The following is an 11,692-nucleotide window of genomic DNA, read 5'->3' on the forward strand; positions in this document are numbered from 1 at the left end:
AAAAAATTAGCCAAGTGTGGTGAATGCCTGTGGTCCCAGCCACATGGAAGGCTGAGGCAGGAAGATCACTGGAGCCCAGGAAGTCAAGGCTGCAGTGAGTCATGTTCATGCCACTGCACTCCAGCCTAGGAGACAGAGCAAGACCCTGTCTCAATAAAAAAAGAATGTTTTGGCTTTGTTCCTCTTGTAATTACAGGATGAATCACCACAACTCTAGGTATTTTATAGAGTTTACTAGGAGTGTTAAAAAAAAAAGTTTCCTTATCTTAAAAAAATCTTCTACTGTTTTATTTTAATGTTTTATTATAGAAAGTTTCAAACACAAGTAGAGAGAATAGTATAATGAATCCTCATGTGCACTACATCCAGATTTACCAATTATCAACTAATGGCAAATCTTGTATTCATATTCCTATCCATTACCTTCAATCACCACAACTGAGGGCCCACCTACAGCTAACACTAATCCAGGACGTATGAGTAAGGTTATGAAGTCAAATCTATGATACTGGATATATGTCTGTAAAATATTAATAACAATTGTTTACCATTATTAATTATCTAGTCAATGATCAAATTTTCCTCAACTGCTTCATAAAGGATTTCTCTCTCCCTTCAGTTTGTTTCTTAAGTCAGAATCCAATTAAAGTCCACAAGTGGGCAGCGGGGTGCTGTGGCTCACGCCTGTAATCTCAGCCCTTTGGGAAGCTGAGGCAGGCAGATCACCTGAGGTCAGGAGTTCAAGACCAGCCTGGCCAACATAGAGAAACCTCGTCTCTACAAAAATACAAAAATTAGCCTGGCATGATGGTGGGTGCCTATAATCCCAGCTACTTGAGAGCCTGAGGAGGGAGAATTGCTTGAATCCAGGAGGTGGTAATTGCAGTAAGCTGAAATCATGCCATTGCACTCCAGCCTGGGCAACAGAGCCAGACTCCAAAAAAAAAAAAGTCCACAAATGGTAAATCCATCTTTAAGTCTCTTTTTCTATAGGTTGCTCCTCCATCTCTCTTCTACTTTTCTTTGCAATTGATGGTTTTAATAAACTGACTCATTTGATTTGTAGAATTTTTCAGTCTGGACTTTGCTTATTGCAACCACATGTGTTTGTTCTGTTTAACATGCTCCTCTCCCCAATACTGCCTATAAATTGGTATTTAGATCTAGAGGTTTGATCAAATTGCTATTTATTTATTTGTTGTAGGAACACGGTCTTGCTCTGTTGCCCAGGCCAGAGTGCAGTGGCACTATCAAAGCTCACTGCAGCCTCCGACTCCTGGGCTGAAGCAATCCTCCAACCTCAGCCTCCCAGGTGGCTGGGACTACAGGCACACACTAATTTTTAAAACTTTTTGTAGGGAAAAAGTCTGTCTATGTTGCCCAGGCTGATCTTGAACTCCTGGTCTCAAGTGATCCTCCCACCTCAGACTCTCAAAGTGCTGGGATTACAGGGGTGAGCCACTGTGCCTGGCCTTGGTAGGAATTATTCGTAGGACATGTTCATACATCCATCAGGAGGTGTATAATATTTGGTGCTTTTCTCTTCGTGATGATAGAAGCCATTGATTCATTATTTTATTAGGAGTTGTTACATGGTGATACCCTTTCTCTATATTCCTTCCATCTATTTCTTCCACTTCCCAATATGGATTCATTCTGGCTTATCATTCTTTCCACTTTTTCTTTATATATGCTATATGTATGTTATATATAGCATATATATATATATGTGGCTTATACAAATAAAAAATGAAAAGAGAGATAATCCTAAATCCTTCTTTCTTAGCTATACATATAGACAGAGCTTATTTATTTTTATATATATATATAAGAATTTAGTCACAAATTCTTCCCACCCTTTATATGTATAATATGTAACCTATATATACATAACCTATATATAACATATATACATATTTTTTGCTTAGATAAGCAGTAGTATACTATACACATACATTTTTCTACCTTGCTTTTTTCATTCAACTATATGCCTGGAGATTAAATTGTAGATAGTAATATTTCTCATTGCTTTTCATGGTTGCATAGAACTACATTGTGTAGGTACCATGGATAGTTTATTCAACTGGTCCCCTGTTGATGGACATTTGGCTGGTTTCTAGTATTTGCTATTACAAATAGTGCTGCAATGAATAATTTCATGCATATATATTTTTGCTACTGTATCATTGGGATAGGTTTCTGAAAGAGGGATTACTAGGTCAAATACATATGTAATTTTGCTGCTATTACAAAAGTCCTTTCATAGGAGGGCTACCACTTAACATCCCCAAAACAACAACGTTTGAGTGCCTGCTTCCTGTTGTACGTGCAGAAACAGCAATGTATGTGAGTTCCCTAACATTTGGGTTTTTGCTCAAGTGATAGATGAAAAAATATCTCAGTGGAGTTTAAATTTGTATTTCCCTTATTAAGAGTGAGCTTGGGCTGGGCCCAGTGGCTCATGGCTATAATCCCAGAACTCTGAGATGGCTGAGGTTGGCAGATCACTTGAGCCCAGGAGGTGGAGCCCAGCCTGGGAAATGTGATGAAACCATGTCTCTACAAAAAATATGAAATATTAACAGGGCACGATGGTGTGCACCTGTAGTCCCAGCTACTCAGGAGGCTGAGATGGGAGGGTTGCTTAAGCCTGGGAGTTCAAGGCTGCAGTGAGTCATGATGATATCACTGCATTCCAGCGTGAGTGACACAGTGAGTCCTTGTTTCAAAAAAAAAACAGAAAAAAATAGAGAGGTTGGACATTAATTTTTTTTTTTTTTTTTTTTTTTTTTTTTGAGATGGAGTCTGACTCTGTTGCCAGGCTAGAGTGCAGTGGTATGATCTCGGCTCACTGTAACCTCCTGGGTTCAAGTGATTCTCCTGGCTCAGTCTCCCAAGTAGGTGGGACTACAAGTGTGTACCACTACAGCCAGCTAATTTATTTGAAATTTTAGTGGAGACAGGGTTTCACTATGATGGCCAGGATGGTCTCAATCTTTCGACTTCATGATCTACCTGCCTTGGCCTCTCAAAGTGCTGGGATTACAGGTGTGATTTAAAATTTTTTTTAATATACTCTTTTGTAGCTACAGGGTGTCACTATGTTCCCTAGGCTGGTCTCGAACTCCTGGCCTCAAGAGATCCTCCCACCTCAGCCTCCCACAGCACTGGGATTACAGGTATGAGCTACCATGCCTGGCCTGAACTTTTTTTTTTTTTTTAATGTTAAGGACCATATGCATTTCTTTTTCTGCAAACTGTCTTTTTATATCTGTAGTGCATTTTCCTGCATTGTGTCTGTCCTTCCTTCCATTTTTTAGAAGCTGTTTATATGCTAAGGACATTAAACTTTTATCTCTGATATAAATTACAAATATTCTTCCAAGTTTGTGATTTATCATTTTACTTTTTACTTATGGTATTTTTGTAGTATAAGATTTTTTTAAATCTCAGTGTAATCAAATTGATCAATCATTTTATGTATTGTTTCTGAATTTTGAGCCATTGTTAATGTAGTAGATTGAAAATAAATAATCATATATTCTTCCCACCCTTTTGTATACACACCTGTTAAATGTAACTTTAGGCTGGGCATGGTGGCTCAGGCCTGTAGTTACAACACTTTGGGAGGCCAAGGTGGGAGGATCACTTGAGCCCAGGAACTTGAGACCAGCCTGGGCAATATAGCAAGACCCTGTCTCTACTTCAAAAATGATTTTTTCTTATTTAAAAGAAAATTTTTTAAGAAGTGTAGCTTTACATCTCTTCCTATCAAAAGATAGAGACTGGGCTGGGTGTGGTGGCTCATGCCTGTAATCCCAGCACTTTGGGAGGCCAAGGCAGGCAGATCATGAAGTCAAGGTATCAAGATCATCTAGGCCAACATGGTGAAACCCCATCTCTACTAAAATATACAAAAATTAGCTGGGCATGGTGGCACACACCTGTAGTCCCAGCTACTCTGGAGACTGAGGCAGGAGAATTGCTTGAACCTGGGAGGCGGAGGTTGCAGTGAGCTGAGATCGGTCACTGCACCCCAGTCTGGCACCTGGCAACAGAGCAAGACTCTGTCTCAAAAAAAAAAAGAAAAAGGTAGAGACTGTTTCTTCATTCTCTTGAATTTGGGCTGCCCTTGTACTTTGTTTTGGCCAACAGAATGCTATGGAAGTGACTTTCTGAGTTCTCACCCTTTTGAAATCCTGAGACTACCATGTGAGAAGCCTGAGCTATGCTCCAGGAGAATGAGAGATTGTATGGGAAGAGATGCCCCAACTACAGATAACACTAATTCCAGATGCGTGAGGCTATCCAAAACCATCCAGCTCCAGCACCATGCCAGATGACTCCAGTAGTTACATGAATGACCACAGGGGAGACCAGAAAAGAACCACCCAGCTGAACACAGACCAAATTGCTGACCTGCTAAATTGTGAGCAAATAAGATGGTTATGTTCTAAGCCATGAAGTTGGGGTACTTTGTTAAGTAGCAATATGTAATTAAAATACTTAGGAAATAGACTAGGAGTGGTGGCTCACTCCTGTAATCCCAGCAGTTTGGGAGGCCAAGGCAGGTGGATTACCTGAGGTCAAGAGTTTGAGACCAGCCTGCCAACATGGCAAAACCTTGTCTCTATTGAAAATGCAAAAATTAGTTGGGCATGGTGGTGGACACCTGTAATCTCAGCTACTAGGGAGACTGAGGCAGGAGACTCACTTGAACCTAGGAGGCAGAGGTTGCAGTGAACCCAAATCATGTCATTGCATTCCAACCTGGGTGACAAGAGTAAAACTCCATCTCAAAAAAAAAGAAAAAGAAAAAAATACTAGAAAATAAAACAATTTGAATTTGACACGTTTTTTTCTTTTTTTAGATTTAGTATTATGACTTTTCACATTCCTTAATGGGACTGAAGAAAGCACTAGCTGTGCCTAGCAGAAACAGAATGTGTCTGGCTTAGCCTTCCAGCCAACTGGTACCTTTTCTTAAATTCTTTTCAGAGCTGCTAAATGCTGAAATGTGACCACATATGGAAAAATTATTTTTTCCATTTTAAAATTCAGTATTATTTAAAACATGGAGGCAGGAGGATCACTCAAGGCAAAGAGTTCAAGACCAGCCTGAGCAACATAGCAAGACCTCATGTCTACAAAAAAATTAAAAATTAACTAGGCATGGTGGCATGTGCTGTAGTTCCAGCTACTCAGGAGGCTGAGGTGGGAGGATCACTTGAGCCCAGGAGTTCGAGGCTGCAGTGACCTATGATAGTGCCACTGCACTCTAGCCTGGGCAACAGAGCAAGACCCTGTCTTAAAATAAAATAAGATAAAATAAAATGACCCTTTAAAACAGCAGCTATCAAGTCCAAAAACAACCTGTGTTTTATTGATCTTTTTCCAGTTTAACAACCAGTATAATGAAGGTTTAGCAACAGTATTCCATAAAAAGCATTTTTAGTGTTATGTCATTGACTGCTTTTTTTTTTTTTTGAGATGCAGTCTGGTTCTGTTGCCCAGATTAGAGTGCAGTGGCGTGATCTTGGCTCACTGCAACCTCCACCTCCTGGACTTAAGTGATTCTCTTGCCTTATCCTCCTGAGTAGCTGGAACTACAGGCACTCGCCAGCATGCCCGGCTAACATTTTTATTTTCAGTAGAGACGTGGTTTCGCCATATTGGCCAGGCTGGTCTCAAACTCCAGCTTGACCTCAGGTGATCTACCCACCTTGGCCTCCCAAAGTGCTGGGATTACAGGCATGAGCCACAGTGCATGGCCTGATTGATCTTAACATAATAAAAATGTATTATATATTGAAAAAGTCAAAGTGAGATAGAGTGTGAGGTATAGAATATGAAATTATTGCAAAAGATAAAAATTGACACAGAACCAAGTAGTTCAGCTACTTCTCTTTGATGTAGACAAGAGATATAATGGAAGCCTAAAATAGAAAATGTAACACATTTTCCAAACACTGACATGACCATAAAATTTAAATATTACACTTTGGGAGGCCGAGGTGGGTGGATCACGAGGTCAAGAGATCGAGACCATCCTGGTCAACATGGTGAAACCCCGTCTCTACTAATACAAAAAATTAGCTGGGCATGGTGGCGTGTGCCTATAATCCCAGCTACTCAGGAGGCTGAGGCAGGAGAATTGCCTGAACCCAGGAGGCAGAAGTTGCGGTGAGCCGAGATCATGCCATTGCACTCCAGACTGGGTAACAAGAGCAAAACTCCGTCTCAAAACAAACAAACAAACAAACAAATAAATAAATAAATAAAAAAGATTGAACTAAAAAGTAAAAATCTAGGCCAGGCATGGTGGCTTGTGTCTGTAATCCCAGAACTTTGGGAGTCTGAGGTGGACGGATCACCTGAGGTCAGGAGTTTGAGACCAGCCTGACCAACATGGAGAAACCCCATCTCTACTAAAAATATAAAATTAGCCAGGTATGGTGACAAATGCCTGTAATCCTAGCTACTGGGGAGGCTGAGGCAGGAGAATCATTTGATCATGGGAGGTGGAGGTTGCAGTGAACCAAGATCGTGTCATTGCACTCAAGCCTGGGCAACAGGAGTGAAACTTTGTCTCAAAAAAAGAAAAAAAAAGTAAAAATCTGTCACTTGTTGCCCTGCGATTAGTGTAGGAAAGGTTCCAGCTTCGTGGTGAGGTTGCTGGGCTATAGTGTCAAGAACTTCCCTGTCATCCCCTCTAGGATTTGTTTCTTGTTCTGAGATTTGCTGAGTGATCAAAGACCAATGATTATATGGCTCTGCATCCGTATTTCTGTTAAATGGAAATTTTAAAACAATTGCTTTCTTAGACACAAGAGTTGCAGATTTGAGGCTGGATTCTCACTTTTTGTGGTCAAGAGGGAATTAGGAATGTGCCATCCGGAACCTGGAAGAGAAAGACAAGGAAAGAGTAGTCAGTGCCTGGTTGTAATCTCTGTCAGTCATTTTCACAGTCACACAGCAAGAACCCGTGCTGAAAATGAAAATAAAGGTGATTGTTTTCATTCGGAAATTTTTCTGAGCATAAAAACAAAGGCATCATTCATTCTTTTTTAAATTATTATTATTTGAGATGAAGTCTTGCTCTGTTGCCCAGGCCAGAGTGCAGTGGCATGATCTCGGCTCACAGCAACATCCGCCTCCCTGGTTCAAGCAATTCTCCTGCCTCAGCCTCCTTGAGGAGCTGGGATTACAGGTGGGCACCACTGCACCCAGCTAATTTTTTATATTTTTAGTAGAGATGGGGTTTCACCATGTTGATCAGGCTGGTTTTGAACTCCTGACCTCAGGTGATCCACCTGCCTCAGCCTCCCAAATTGCTGGGATTACAGGTGTGAGCCACTGTGCCTGGCCAATTCACTACTTTTCAAGACTGAATAACATTTCTTTTTTTTTTTAAGTACAATTTCCATTTTATTTTTCTCCAGAGAATAGTTGCCTTCAGTCTTTTAAGGACTCAGCTCCTTACATGGGTTTTGTTGGGAGTCATGGGGCAGCACCTGCAGGTCTAAATCGGGGTGGGGGTGTTCGGTCCCTGTGGGCTTCACGAGATCAATTCCTGACTATGTTGCTGTGAATCGCACAACTCACACAGTAATGTAGCTTCAGAAAGAGCTTGGGAAGTACATAAGCATCAAGGATGCTCGCTTCAGAAATGTCCCTGACTGCTGTGACCTCCACTACGTTTGAGTGTCTTAATGGCCTTGTCTTTGGGCATGCATAGGGCACAGTTCATGCAGTGAATAGGCTGAACATGACCTCGGCCCTTTTTGACATGACCCTTGTTCCTTCTTTTCTTTGTCATCTTGGAGGCATGCAGCGGAGAGAGATGAAATGTTTTTCTAAATGTACATTTGTTGAGCTGCCTACTATGGTAATTGCACTTTACTAGGTGCATGAATAGACCGAGAAGCTTACATTCTGGGCAGAGGGAAAGGCAAACAAAATATGCCATGTAATGTGTTAACTACACAGAAATTTGAAAGATGCTATGGGAGCTTATAGGAGAAGTGAGGACGTGAATTATCCTCAAAGAGGGCTCCTGGCTGAGGAGAAAATCTTACCTGGGTTTTCAAGGATGAACAGGGGTAGTCAAATGGAGAGGTGGGAGTTAGACTGATCTAAGATCAGTGGGCATTCTAGGTAAAGGGAACAGTCAGGGTGAACATTCAAAGTCTAAGATCTTTGGGTTCTGCAGGTGATTCTTGTGGACACTACTACAATTATTTTATTTAAGACAAGGCCTCACTCTGTCACCCAGAATACCCATGTATTCTCTAAATCAGCTACGTCTTAAATTTCACAGCTCACTGCAGTCTCGCTCTCCTGTGCTCAAACCATCCTCCTACCTTAGCCTCATGAGTAGCTAAGACTGAAGGTGAGTGCCACCACGCCCAGCTAATTTTAATTTTTTGTAGAGACAGGGTCCTGTGATGTTGCCCAGACTGGTCTTGAACTCCTAGGCCCAAGCAATCCTCCTGCCTTGGTCTCCCTAGGTGTTAGGATTACAAGCATGAGACACTGTGCCTGGCCTACTATTTTAATCAGAGTTTCATGGCTGGATGCAGTGGCTCAAGGCTGTAATCCTAGCAGTTTGAGAGGCCAAGGCAGGAGGATTGCCTGGAATTTGAGGCTGCAGTGAGTCACTGCACTCTAGCCTGGGTGACAGTGAGACCCACATCTAAAAAATCAAACAGACAAAAAGTTAGAGTTTCTGGTTATTGGAGAGTTTCTGCTGATTGAGTTTCAGTGCTACCTAGAGCTCTAACCCTTTGGAACATAACCATAATGAATCACAGAGTATGGACATGTTCGGACATGGCAATTGCCTTACTGGTCCTATTACAGGCACTGCTGCCTTAGTGCCTAAAGCATTTCCATGCTTTCACATGAGCTAGATTTTTTCTAAAATGTAGATATTATGTAATCAGAGCACCAGTACCCAGAGGCAACTCTTATGCTATTAATCAAGTATTTTATTGACTACTGTTAGTCTCAGTGAACCCATCTGGATTACATTGTATTACTTTGCAAACATGGAAAGTTGTCCTTTTTGTTTTTTCTTTTTCTTTTACTTTTTGTGTGTGTGTGTGTGAGACGGAGTCTTGCTCTGTTGCCAGGCTGGAGTGCAATGGCACAATCTCAGCTCACTGCAACCTCCACCTCCTGGATTCAAGTGATTCTCCTGCCTCAGCCTCCCAAGTAGCTGTGACTACAGGCGTGCACCACCACACCCAGCTAATTTTTGTATTTTTAGTAGAGAGATGGGATTTCACCATGTTGGCCAGGATGGTCTTGATGTCTTGACCTTGTTATCTGCCTGCCTCAGCCTCCCAAAGTGCTGGGATTACAGGAGTGAGTCACCAGGCCCAGCCAAGTTGCCCCCCCAATCCCTTTTGTTGGAGATGAAGTTTCACTCTTGTTGCCCAGGCTGGAGTGCAATGGCATGATCTCAGTTCACTGCACCCTCTGCATCCTGGGTTCAAGCAATTCTCCTGCCTCAGCCTCCAGAGTAGCTGGGATTACAGGCCTGTGCCACCACATATGGCTAGTTTTGTATCTTTAGTAGAGATGGGGTTTCTCTATGTTGGTCAGGCTAGTCTGGAACTCCTGACCTCAGGTAATCTGCCCGCCTCATCCTCTCAAAGTGCTGGGATTACAGGCGTGAGCCACCACTCCCAGTCAATTGCTTTTTTTCTAAGGTAATAAAACATTCTGACAATTATGACATTCTTGGGCATTTTCTTGGTTCATAAGAGAAAAATATATATGGAATTGTGTTAGGTTTTCTGAGTTTGAAGCTTCATTTATCAGGAAGAATAACCCACACATCTACAGCCTAATCATTAGATTCTAAATATGACCCATTTAAGAGAAAAAAATTTTAATGTCATTATTATAAAGTCGAATTCCTGACACCTGTCCCCCTGAAAAACAAAACAAGCAAACAAAGAAAAAAAAAAGGCTCTAAGCAAGACTACAGCTGCGTTTCAGGACCACACAAAGTGATTATTTCTGTTTCTGAAACCCAGCATATGGTCTGTCTAGAACACTCTCTATTTGTGTGTGGAAAGGTCTGTCTAGAACACTCTCTATTTGTGTGTGGAAAGGTCACGCTCTTGGGCAGGAGTCACAGCTCCAGATTGGCACGCATGGAGCAGGAGGCTCAATTAAATCACTCTCGGTCATCAGTAGGCTGACAGAACACCCTCACTCTTCACTTCCTAGGTGACTTGGTGAAAAGTTTTCCTTTTGTGGGTAAATAAATCATTCTAGTCTCATTGATCACTGACTTCCAGATCTTGCCTGCCCTGCCCTGCCCTGCCCCAGGGGCTCTGCCTCCCTGCCAGGAGAGCTTCTGTGGTGCTGAAACCCAGAGAAAACCATAGACCAAGGGCTTGGCTGGGTTCTCACTCACACATTCATCCTCTCCACAAGTATTTATTGAGTGCCTTGTACATGTCAGGCACTATTCTTTTTTTTTTTTTTTTTGAGCTGGAGTCTCACTCTCAGGCTGGAGTGCAGTGGTGCGATCTCAGCTCACTGCAACCTCCGCCTCCTGGTTTCAAGCAATACTCCTTCCTCAGCCTCTGGAGTAGCTGGGATTACAGGTGCCTGCCACTATGCCTGGTGTTTTGTATTTTTAGTAGAGATGGTGTTTCACTGTGTTGCCAGAATGGTCTCCATCACCTGACCTCGTGATCCTCCCAGCCAGGCACTATTCTAAGCAGACACCAAAATAGACAATCTTAGTTTTCAACAGTCTTTTATTCTAAGGTACATTTCCATTAGCCCTTGTGAGGCAGGAAAATAGGGTCTGGAGGCAGGGAACATAAGGCCGAATCACTCTTCAGCTATGACAGGAAATACCCTCTCCATAGGGCACAGGACAAGCAAATGACTTGTAACTTTACTTCATCCTCTCTATTTACATAGGGCATACCCCAAGTAGGGGGCATTTAAACTCCCAAAGACTCTGCAACGGGGCCTTTGAGCCCCTGTACTCAGGCCTGCTCCCACACTGTGGAATGTACTTTCATTTTCAATAAAGCCCTTCATTCCTTCCTTTCTTTGTTTGTGCATTTTGTCCAATTCTTTGTTCAAGAAGTCAAGAACCAGGACACCCTCCACCATTAACATTTTGGTAAGAAGGGCAGGAGGAAGAGGTAAGCAGAAAGTTTGGGATTCATTTTTCTCTCTTTCCTTTCTGCTCCGTACAAGGGCGTGCTCTCTTTTCCTTTCCAACTGGGACCCTTGCTGGGCAGCGCCTAAACCTGGAGACAGCTGCAGGTTTCTGGCCTTGGCCGGTGAAATAAGGGAGGCGCCTAACTGCCATCGCACGGTTCACTTAAGGGACCTGGGTCTTTTTACAGTTCTCTTAAGGGACCTGGGTCTTTTTACAGTTCTCTTAAGGGACCTGGGTCTTTTTACAGTTCTCTTAAGGGATCTGGGTCTTTGTATTTCTTTTTTTCCCTTTCTTCTTTTTTCAGTCTTTCAGCGGCTGTTTATAATTGCCCAGCCCAGAAGGCAATCTTTTTTCCAGGCAGCCCCTGATCCCTGCAGCTCAGAGCAAACTTGTATGTGTTTCAGGGGACATAAACTTTCTTTTCTTAGGCTAAATTCTTCCCTTATCGACTCAACTGACTAAGGACAAAAAGCGCCCACCCAGCATCCCCTT

General features: G+C 42.3%; 1 pseudogene; it reads right to left on the reverse strand.

The window, feature by feature from the left end:
- Positions 1–7,479: 7,479 nt before the first annotated feature.
- Positions 7,480–7,819, reverse strand: LOC105710725 (small ribosomal subunit protein eS26-like; annotated as a pseudogene).
- Positions 7,820–11,692: the final 3,873 nt, after the last annotated feature.

Source organism: Aotus nancymaae, unplaced genomic scaffold, assembly GCF_030222135.1.
Source record: "Aotus nancymaae isolate 86718 unplaced genomic scaffold, 86718_ANA_hifiasm-v0.15.2.pri h1tg000156l, whole genome shotgun sequence".
NCBI lineage: Eukaryota > Metazoa > Chordata > Mammalia > Primates > Aotidae > Aotus > Aotus nancymaae.